Below are 12,058 nucleotides of genomic sequence, written 5' to 3' on the forward strand. Positions count from 1 at the left end.
AATGATCAGTGGGTTCATACCCCACATAAAGAACCGGCCTATATAATGGATACACAACATGGGACTGAGGGGCTATCTTAGGGCCATCTATGGGGGTGGGGGGGGCAAACGAGGAACACCCACTTCAACATCAAGCACAGTTATGGTATCCTTTGGGATCTGGTTCGCGCTATATAAATAAATGGCATACAGCATCAGCAGCGTGTCGGCAAAACTTCTGGGGAGGGCAATTCTTAATAGACTGTCTGAGTGGACCGAGGAAAATAACATCCTCTCGGACACTCAATACGGATTCAGGGCAGGGAGGTCCACTAGTGACCAGTGCCTGAACCTCTATATGCTGACTGCCAAGTATACTATGGCTAGCGATGAATCCGTTTATATGGGTTTCATGGACCTGGCAGCAGCATTCGATCATGTCAATAGGGAAAAATTGTGGGGCATGATGTTTAGTATGGGGATAGAGAGTGGTTTAATTAATATATTGAGGGAACTGCACAGCGATACCACCGCTAAGGTCCGTTTTAATAGGGAGGGGGGACTGACTAGTTCTTTTCCTTGTATGAGTGGAGTCAGACAAGGCTGCATTCTTGCTCCCTTTTTGTTTTCCCTTTACATAAATAATCTGGAGCAGTTTTTGTTAGGTCTAAAGGCAGATTGCCCAAGGGTTGGGTCGCGTCACATTCCTGTTCTGCTTTATGCAGATGACGCGGTACTGATCGCACGCACACCAAGGAGCTTACAAACCCTGATTGATGGATTTGTTAAGTTCATGGGTGACTTGGACCTTTCTGTTAATTTGAGTAAATCTTATGTGCTCGTGGCGGGGAAAAAAACCACTGCTAAATACACATATACAATAGGGAGCCACATCGTGGAAGAGGTTAAAACATTTCCCTATCTTGGTGTAACATTTGATGGTGCCCTGCGGTTTGATACCTTGGTGGAGGAACGATGTGGTAAAATGATTGCATCTAACGGGGCAATTGCTAGCTATGGCAGGAGGCTAGGGAGATGGTCCCCGGAACAGGTGCTAAATCTGTATAGCTCTGTATCATGCTCCAAGGTAATCTATGGGGCAGAAGTATGGGGCTTTGTCAATACCACTAGTATCCAACGAGAAGAAAATAAATATCTGAAATCACTCGAGGGTACCACAAAGTACTGCTGGTTTGATCGCCCATAGGGAGTTAGGGAGACCATATATTGAAGATCTGATAAAATTGAGGCCCATTATTGCTTGGTTAAAAATTTGGGTCAACCCTGATGCGGCACTGAGTAGAGAAATCCTATCGGACTGTTTAGAGAGGGACAAGTGTATGCGTATCCCCTGGCTCCTTTATGTGAAGAAAACCCTCGAGGAGCTAGGTTTTGGGAACCTTTTTATTCATCCTACAACCATTGTAGCCCAGAATAAACTGCATGTTGGGAGAATTTTTCTTGAGCGGAAAAACCTACGCAGAGATGAGGCTGAAGGGTGTAAAAAGACAGTGAGGGCCCATCACCTAGTGTAGAGTGTGGATGGTATGGAGCCATACTTGTACCTTATGTATAATGCACAGGATAGGTTCTCGATGTGCCGTTTCAGATTAAACCTACTCCCATTTATGTTGGCATCACCAGCGGGATTTGCTACATCAATAGAAGAGAAGGGGCCCTGCGGCTGCGACAACAGGTCTCCGCAGGACTCCCTTCACTTTGTTTTACTCTGCCCCTTTTACTCAATGCCCAGACGCAGATACCTGGTAAACCTCTTGAAAAAAGCTAACTTGGTCCACGCTAGGGAGGCACTAGTATTTTTACAGAAAGCTGCGGAACCATTAATACTGTGTAGCATCATGAATTTTATTAAGGTAGCATTGCGCTTAAGGCTCACCAAAGGAGAAGTCTGAATTGTTTTTTATCTTAACCTTTAAGCGTTAAATAGGATTAAATTGTTATATTTATGTTTTGCAAATTCACAGTACAAAGAACCTTGAAATGTTTAATGATTTTTTACTATGTATATATGAGTGTGCTTTTATGGTGTTTTTTAATCACCGAATAAAGATTCTTTGACTTGACTTGACTTGATCAGTGGGTTCATACCCCACATAACGAACCGGCCTATATAATGGATACACAACATGGGACTGAGGGGCTATCTTAGGGCCATCTATGGGGGTGGGGGGGGGGGTAAACGAGGAACACCCATTCCAACATCAAGCACAGTTATGGTATCCTTTGGGATCTGGTTCGCGCTATATAAATAAATGGCATACAGCATCAGCAGCTATAGGGTGGCGAGAAAAACTCACCCAAATTATTCCGTTATGGGACATGACATGTTTGGGATTTCTGGCAAACCACCCAGGTTTTGATAAATGGGACCTTATTGGTGTCTCAAAGGTAGGCGACCTGTGGGTAAATAAGAAGGTTAGGCTCTTTGTAGACCTCCAAAGAGACTACGAGTTGGTGTCATCCGAAACCCTCCGCTATCTCAAGATAAGGCATGCTCTACAACTTCGCATTCCAAAGGTTACCGATCTCCCTCACCCCCAAGGATAGGTTGCTAGACTACAATCTGAAAGAAAAATCAATATCTTTAACCTATCGGAATATACCAAACAATCCCCCTCAACACCTTGGAGACAGTGCCTGCTAAATGGGCCGAGGATCGGGGGGACTTGAGTGACGAGGAGTGGCAGGAGCCACTTGCGTCACCCCAGGACATGGCCATAATGCACAACATTATTAAAAATGGTGGACCTCGAATCAACACAATGCCCTAGGAACTGTGGCCAGGAGGTCATGTTTTTACACCTGTGGTGGAATTGCCCATGATTTAGACATACTGGAAGGTGATTGTTACACGTATGACACTATGTGGGAAATATGCAGAGCCTTCCTCTCAATGGTGTTTATTAAATATTTGGGAGACAAATCTAACAGCTGGGCAACGAATCATGGTGCCCAAACGGAACATAGCTAGAAAATGGAAGTGGGAGGCGGGGCCACCATCCAGGGATTAGGAAACTAGCATGGATTGGTGCATGCAGGCGAGAAGGTGGTCTATGAAGGGAGAGGTTGCCCACAGAAATAGACCAACATTTGGGGGGGCTGGAATGAAAGTAGAGGGATGCTCTGTTAGCCAATTGGAAGACCGCCCCGCCTGGGAGAGACCGAGGATTAAGTACAATAGCTTTATTATGGAGATATGGAAATGGGGGAATGTGTGAGCAGTGCAGCATAACAAGGAGGTCCTGATGCACAAGTTACTACTTGTGTAACGATATATCTGTAAGAGACAGTTAGTGATAGATTCCTTACCTTAGAATATCCCCAGGCGTCAGACTGACTGGATCCGGAAAGTTTTGTCAGCAGTACACCTGCTCGTCGGTAGGTGGCGTTGTGTGGCTCCATGACTGTCGCTGGCGTCGGAAGCACCGAGATGACGTCATGGAGACTACTTAGGCACCACCCATGTGTGCTGACGTCAGTTGTGTACATGACTTTCCGCGCCAGGAATGCAGAGCCATGCAAGAACTGACCACTGGTGCCAGGAAACTAGGGCCCTGAAAGGCATGACCTTAACCCTGAACATAAGTTCACAGAACAGGGAGGATGGGTGGGGCAGTAAGGAATCTATCACTAACTAATGTCTCTTACAGATATATCTTTACACAAGTAGTAACTTGTGCATCAGAAAGAGACACGTTAATGATAGATTCCTTACCTAAGAATAGAAACCCCAGCAATACAAACCCCGGTGGTGGGTCTGCGAACAAGATTACACCAGAAAGTCACGGAGAACAGAACGGCCAAAGAAGCCGTCTCTCTGGACTGGACTGTCAAGGCAGTAATGCTTGGTAAACATGTGCATCGAGGCCCACGTAGCTGCCTGACAAATGTCCTGTAAGGGAACGCCGCGTACCAAGGCAGTAGTGGCTGCCGTTGCCCTGGTAGAATGGGCACGCAGCCCCAAAGGAGGCTCCTTCTTAGCCAACGAGTAACATGCTTTGATGCACAGAATGACCCAACGAGAGATGGTCCGTTTGTGTACAGCCCGACCTTTTTTGGCACCCGCATAGCCAACAAAGAGCTGGTCATCCACCGAGAACTGTTGTGTGCGCTTCAGATAGAACGAGAGCCCACGTTTTGGGTCCAGACGGTGGAGCCTCTCTTCCTCTTTGGAAGGATGCAGAGGCAGAAAGAAGGTGGGCAAAGTGATGGTCTGCCAGATGTGGGAGGGCGTGACAACCTTTGGCAGGAAAGGACGGGTCCTTAAAACCAACTTGTCCGGATGAACAGAAAGGAAAGGTTTAGAAGAAAGAGCCTGGAGCTCACTCACTCTTCTGGCAGAGGTGATAGCTATTAGGGAATCCGTCTTTAGAGTGAGAAGACGTAAAGAACAGTTATGAGGGGGTCAAAGGAAGCACACATCAGATAGGGCAAGACAAGATTTAAGTCCCATTGAGGCATTATGAAAGGCGCGGGAGGAAACGTGTGTGTAATGCCTTTGAGGAAACGGTTAACAAACCGGGGACTTAAAAAGAGAAGGCTGATATGGAAGCCTTAGAAAGCTGGAGATGGCCGAAAGATAACCTTTCATAGTGTCCGGAGCAGAGCCCTGCTGGGCAAAAAGATAGAAGGAACAGAAGGACCTCAGAAAGAGGGGCAGAAAGGGTCCCAAACAAAGTCTAAGTCTCCCCCCCCCCCCCAAATCAGCGAGGGGTCACCTTGCGGAACATGCTCTTTCAGAAGCAATCTAAGATACCGATCCTGCATCTGGTTGGGTGCGTACACATTACAGAGCGTAAAGGTGCGCCTCCCAATCCCCTCACTCACTCTAAGAAAGCATCCATCCCCGCTCCTGAAGGGTTTGGCCTCCCCCCGCCTGATGCCAGTCCTGCACAATAATCGCTACACCTGCTATTTTGGAGTCTGCTGTAGCCCAAAATTGTAGAGGGTATCTAGGGTGCGCCATGCGCCCAATATCTAATTGGACGAGGTGGGTTTCCTGTAAAAATATGATGTCGGGGCTCTGCTGCAGAAGGTAACGCCATGTTTGCCGCCGCTTATAGGGGGAGTTCAGGCCTTTGACATTAAGTGTTAGAACCTTTAAGGGACTAGGCAAGTTAGCTGTCATACTGGAAGCCAATCAGGTGTCATCCGCGCTCCCCCATCCCAGTACCGCAGCAGCATATATCCGCAGAGGTCAGCCGCCTCACCCACACAAAGCGCCGCCGCCGCCCCAACGCACACAGAGAAGAGGGGGGGAGAGAGAGAGAGAAAAGAAGCAGTGAGCGGTAGAGACAAGAAAGGTACAGGGGAGAAGGGCAGTAACCCAACAGTGGCCAACCGGGCCAAGTCCATCTGTTCCCATCACCGGGCATCCTACACCCTAGGGTTCGGATAAGCCCAGGGATGTCACTCCCTCAGGAATCAGCGGGGGTAAAGGTGTAGTTGGCCTTAAAACTCATCATGTAGGGGAGCCCCGGCGTCCCCCACTCCAAAAGGAGGGGGCCAGGGTGTAAACCTGGATGGGACAATGATCGGTAATCTGAAAAGTAAGGACACATGTCCGAGGGGGATATGCCTCTCAGTACCGCACAGGCCTGCACTCAGTCTGTCATGGAGTCGAGGGGTGTGGGCGAAGATCTTCCTTATGCCCCTCGAGTGATCGTATGTGGGTGATAATATCCTGTTTGGCCTGGGAGGCAGACTGCTCATCTACTCGCGGCGAACGGAGAGGGCGGTACACAGTAGTCCAGGATGGTCCAGCTGGCACGCGCTCCTGACATCGGGGCGAGAAGGGCGGAATACGAAGCAGTTGGGCCGCCTCCGTGTAGGTTCGCACCACTCGGCGTTTAGTCTCCCATTGGAGGATGAGGGCAAATGGATGCCCCCAACTGGTACGAGAGGCCCATGTCTTGCAATTTCTCCGTAACAGGCTTGAAGGCGCGACGCAGTTTCAGAGTGTTGGGTGCCAGGTCCTGAAAGATTTGGATCTTGTGCCCCTCGTAACAGAGATCCGGCTTAGCGCGGGCCGGCTTAAGGATAGCCTCCTCTTCAGTGAAGAAATGGACTCTAGTTAGGATATCCAGGAGGAGGCCCGGCCTACCCGCGGGCCCGGAGACCCTATGGGCTCGATCCAAAGCTGGCGGGGAGGCATCCTCGTCCCCCCCCATACTTCATGGAGTAAGAGTGCCACGTATGTCATGATATTGTTACCCTCTGCACCAAGAGGCACCCCCTGAACACGTAGATTGTTCCGGCGACTCCGGTTTTCCAAATCTTCCTGCTTTACTTGAAGCTCGATGTGTTGCTCCTCCAGCGTTGCGAGACGTTGTCAACACTGCTCCTGATCCTCCGTGCGAGCATCCACTGTTTTCTCCAGCCCATGGACTCTGTCTCCCAAGTCAGTCACCTCTTTCCGAAGCTCTCGCACACGTGTGTACCTCTGTGCGCAAAGTGACGATCTCCGATTTGAGGTCAGACGAGGATGTCATGAACGCCTGGGTCACTGGTGCCGAGCCTCCGTCAGCCTGCTATGTCCCCACATTGGGAGTGGACACTCCCGCCCTGTCCCACATAGCTACTACTGTGTTGTCTCTGGAGGCGGCAGCCGGATCCGTCTTGCCCCCCCTTAGAACGCGTCATCGCCAGTTTTATCATCCGCCGGGCCGCGTGATCCGTGCGCGCTTGCTCCGAGGGAGGTACCTTGACAAAGACGGGGGGGGGGGGGCTTCCTATCCGTGCTGCTCTCCGGTGGCCCCCAATTACGCTTTGTCTAATGTGGGTTCCTAGAGCCCCGCAACGCAGTGATTTCAGGCCAAACAGCGTGGAGGAAGCCTCAGGCCTCCGTGTCGCTAGGGCAGGTCGCCCGGCACCTCGGTGTCTTCCCGCTTGATGTTCGCCGTTTCCTTATCCCCCACCGGCAGTGCCACTGAGCACAGAGGCCCCGGGGAAGAGTATAGTGACCCCAGCCGCAGCAGCGCACAATTCCAATTGTCCCAGGGCCGCCCGGTGAAGCAGTCTCAAAATGACAGGGGAACGCTTCTGGTAATGTGCCGCCCTCTCGCGGTCCTCAATCCCCAGCTTCAGATATTCCCAACAGTCCCGCACCGTGTAGTCACTCTGGTTGGGCCCCATCAGTCCACTGCTCCACTGTGCCGCTACTGCTTCACTCTCTGCCGTCTCAGACGGCGCAATTCTCAGGGCACCGCTCAGCAACATGCCTCAGTCGCCACTCATCACTGTCAGTCAATGCAAGCCCCTACAATCTAGGGTTCCAGCGTGACCCCCCCCAGGTGTGCCTGCAAACAGCCCATCGATTTCAATGCCGGGCAGTAGAGGAGCCTCAAGGTGTCGGCGGCACCCACGTCCCACCGAGACTCACAATCGCAATCCTCAGCCACGCACCAGGGCAAGCGCTCCTGAAACGTCAACTAATGCCCCCAAAGTTGGACCATGGAAGAGTCTCAAGGGGGGTGTCCGCAGTCCGTCGCGCCTCACACCCGGGCCCCCCCTGCTCAGCCGCACTGTACCTGCTTGCAGTTCAGGTGACTCCATAGCTCAGGCTCAGTCCTCTGCGAACCTCTGCACCGCAAGGCGTTCGGGGCTGATCAGGGGTCTCTCGCCTCGGCCAGCTCCGACACAACATTCACCTTTGCCGCCACTGCCGGATCGCCGGTCCGCCCCCTGTGGTTGCCGCCGCTTCCCAGGCAAAGACTTAACCAGGCACCTCGCCGTTGCTCAGGGCACACACCAGCTCGGCAGTGACCCAGGGGCCACCAAGCCCGAGATACAAAATGGCGGGCCACAAGTCAGTCCCCGCTAGGCCTCTAGGCCACCACTCATCGTCCCCAGCCGCTTCAGGGGTCACCTCCGCGCGGCCTACAGTTCCAGCTCAGGCGAGTCACCGGCCGCTGCGAACCTCCGCACTGCAAGTTACACCGGCTGATCAGGCGTCTCCCGCCTCAGCCATCCCCGACACAGCATCTACCATCGCCGCCTCTTCAGGACCGCCGGTCCGCCCCCCCCCCCCTGTGGTTACCACTGCTTCCAAGGCAAAGGCTTCGCCAGGCAACTCGCCGTCACTCAGGGCATACACCAGCTTGGCAGTGTCCCCAGAAGCCACCGGGTCCAAGATACAAAATGGCAAGCCACACATCAGACCCCGCAAGGCCGCCACTCATTGTACCCAGCCGCTTCAGGGGTCACCTCAGCGCGGCCCGCAGTTCATCACCAGCACGACTCCCTCTGCCACCAGCCGCCGCCAGGACGGGGTCAGCGTCGACTATCACTACCGCCTTTAGTCCACTTGGTCTCCAGTCCTGAGGCCCCGGGATCGCCTGAAGAGGGACACCGATAGGGGCTCATAAAATGGCAGCCTGCTCGTCCGGACCTCCAAGTCCCGCAATTCTCCGTGCCGGAGAGCGTTGCCGGGCAGTGTGCAGCCTCTCAGCTGATGGCCCTGGTCACCGCCGCCGATGTCCACTGCAAAGGTACGTGCCGTGGGTCCCCAACCCCTCTGTAATTGATTTAAACAGTGGTGGATCACCAGAGCTCCCGGGAGACACGTCCTACACCATCGCTGGCCAAGCCACGCCCCCCCTCTCCCCTAGTTTTTCTATGTTTAACAGTATATGTTGCATCTTTGCGTGCCATTAGTATCGGCTGTTTTGTAAGGTGGTAGAGGGAAACAGATTTGTGGCATTGATATGATGCCACGACATGTGGAGAGAACGTAGTGTTTGACGGTTCGGGCTCAATAATAGAATAGACCTAAGCTGTGACTGCCCATGTTATAATGCATTGATAGAGAAGAAAAAGTGCCAGGGCTCGATTTTTAAACCACCAAGCTTCTTTATTCAGCTGGTGTAAACCTTCATTACTTAGTTTCTAGAAGGTATGCAATCGTCATTGTTTCAACATTTCAAAAATATTTACACATTTCAGCAATATACAGAGAGAGAAAAAACATCCCTTCTACTGGGGATACAATGTAAACAACATTTCATACGTTTCCAATATTACAGTGTATTCAAACAAAAATAAATAAAGAAAAATTCAGAAACAGTTAGATATACATTGTTTCATGAAAACAGAATTAAATCATGTACACCAAAAAAGGTTGTGGTATGTTGGTTCTGTGATTAAGTTGCCCTATACTATTTTGCGTCTCTTTTCAACAGCCAAATAGCCGACGCGTTTCCAAACCCTTCTTATAGTCAATGGGGTTCTTCCTCAGGGCTGGGCTGTATACCTACGGTGTAAAAATTGGGGACATTTAATATCTCCTTTTCCTAAAATTCAAAATTAGCTTCATATACAGGCGAAGCTTGTAAGGTTGTTACCTTATTTCACGGTATCTCTTTTTTCAAGGATTGGGCATCGAGTGAGCTTGGATTTTACACCAACACCTAAACAGAGGTAAGGTTTGGCGGTTATAATGAATATATGTGTTTTGCACTTCCATTTGTGAACGTAGTTCTCAGTAAAAGATGTGCTGGCACTTACGTGGTTTTTGTTGATTGTTTCTCTAACTCAGGCTGTTCTTTAAGAGTAGTTTATTGCGCGTTCCCCGGTCATTCTGTAAGGTTTGAGAATTAACGATCAGTCCCGGTCTAACATATCTTTATGTTTTGCTGAGAGTTAAACATGTATTTTGCTTACTTGGGAGGAGCGCGGCAGACGACCCTGGCGTTTCTCAATTCCAAATCGGTGGGCAGTTGTATTTCAATACTGATTCTGTGAGAAAATTAAAAGCGGTGTCTACCATTTGTTCAACGATAGTATCAGTCAATACTTGAACTTTTGTTGCGCTGTGCGTCCTACCTTAGTCGGAGGGTCTCTAACTGCGCTCGGGATTCTATGGAGTCGCGCTGTTCTCGCTCGATGTGTTGATAGTCAAATGAATTTTACTGACCTGGTGGAACGCGATTTCCTGTTTATGTATGTTGCTGGGTGTTGTGGGATTTGTAGTCCTACGGTCTATTTGCATCTTCTGTGATGTGTAACGTGATGCTGTGGAGTTGAAATACAACTTCCCACAACATGTTTAACTCTCAGCAAAACATAAAGATATGTTAGACCGGGACTGATCGTTAATTCTCAAACCTTACAGACTCCTCGGATGGTTACTTGAGAATAAAAGGGCTTTATTCCTATCTGTTGGCTTCACAAAAAGGGATATCGATAATTTCCCTTCATTCGGGAAGACTTCCACATCCAAGAAGGATATTTTTTCTTTTGATGATGATATGCTGAACTTAATGTCCATTGTCCGTGCGTTCAACCAGTTATAGAAGCTTTCCAATTCTTCCTCATTGCCCTTCCATACCATAAAAACATCATCAATGAAGCGTATCCACGCTCCAATGTGGTTTTTGAAGGGGTTATTGGCATAGACAAAAGTGTCCTCATAAAGTGACATAAAAAGGACAGCCAATTCAGGGGCAAAGGGACACCCCTTCGCTACTCCTTTTATCTGAAAGTAAAAGTCATTCCCGAAACAAAAATAATTATTTTTTAAGGCAAAAGATGCCAAATCAATCAAAAATTTGGTTGGGACCTGAACTGGCCTTGTTGAACAAGGCCAGTACAGGTCCCAACCAATATCCTTCTTGGATGTGGAAGTCTTCCCGAATGAAGGGAAATTATCGACATCCCTTTTTGTGAAGCCAACAGATAGGAATAAAGCCCTTTTATTCTCAAGTAACCATCCGAGGAGTCTGCGAGAGAATTTACCAATGGGTCAATTTCTTCGCATCAGAAGAAATTGTTCTAGGAATAATGATTACAAATACCATGCGAATAACCTAGTGACAAAGTTATGCGACCGTGGATATCCCAAAAAGTTGGTATCGAACTGTATGAAAAGGGCACGCTGGACCCCAAGGGAAACCGTCTTGGAACGACGCGTAAAACCACAATTGAAACGTCAAGTGTGCGTCACGACATTCTGTCCCAATGCGAATCAGCTAAAGAAAGTGATAAATCAAAACTGGCACCTTGTAAAAAACCTTGAAGAATGCCTGAACCAACCTCCTCTTTTTGCTTTTAAAAAAGATAGGAGCATAGCTAACGTCGTTGTAAGAGCAGCCACCCCCAAACAAGTACCTCCCACTATCAGACAAATGATGGGTTTAAATCCCATCACAGGGCACCACAAATGTGGTACCTGCGTGTGCTGTGATTCTACGATAGAGGGCTCCCTGTTCCAACACAGAGGGGTTTCGTGGAAACATGAGACGCATAGCAATTGTAAATCCAAATATGTTGTGTATGGAGTCATGTGCCCTTGCGGACTCTTGTATATTGGTAAAACCAATCAAGAGGCCCGACAAAGAATCTCCCAACACAAATCCCGACTCAAAAATCGTGTGGAGACAGCACCACTGGTCAACCACTGGAATAGAATGTCCCACCATATAAAGGACCTAAGATGGACCATCATTTCAAAGGTGGAGCGTGACCCACGAGGAGGCGACTGGGATGCCAGGCTCTCCAAAAGGGAAGCACTCCTTATTGTTAAATTTAACACGGCAGTCACTGGGCTAAATGAGCTTTCTGAAATTTACAAGCTCTAATATTGTCCGCCGTGTTCACCTGCATCCCCTGCTCTGTGTTCCACAGAAATGGGAGATTCCACGAGGTCTGTCATTGTGGTGTGTCATATTAGGGTTCTTGCATTAGAATGCGTGGCCACAAACTCACTGTTCTCCCTCAAAATCGTCCTGATGTCAAAATTCCCCAATAAACGGAGCCACCACGTTTGTATTTAGGCGGGGCTCCTCCACCAATACTTCGGTGAATAGCACCGAAGGGCCCGATGTCAGTGCGCATGCGCGAGAGAATAGTTTCCCGTGCGCATGCTTCTATTTCAGCAGGCTATCCGGATAGGACGGGCGCATGCGCGAAGGAATAGCGCTCGTTCAACGCCAAAACGGGAGACGAGGAAAGTCCAGTCATTAGGTGGGTTTGTTTTGTTATTTCGCCACATATCCCGAATCTTTACAATCCAATTCTCCTTTAACACTCCGTACTCCCTTGCAGGAGTTTACCAAATAAT

The sequence above is a fragment of the Lissotriton helveticus genome, chromosome 8, assembly GCF_964261635.1.
Source record: "Lissotriton helveticus chromosome 8, aLisHel1.1, whole genome shotgun sequence".
Classification (NCBI taxonomy): Eukaryota; Metazoa; Chordata; class Amphibia; order Caudata; family Salamandridae; genus Lissotriton; species Lissotriton helveticus.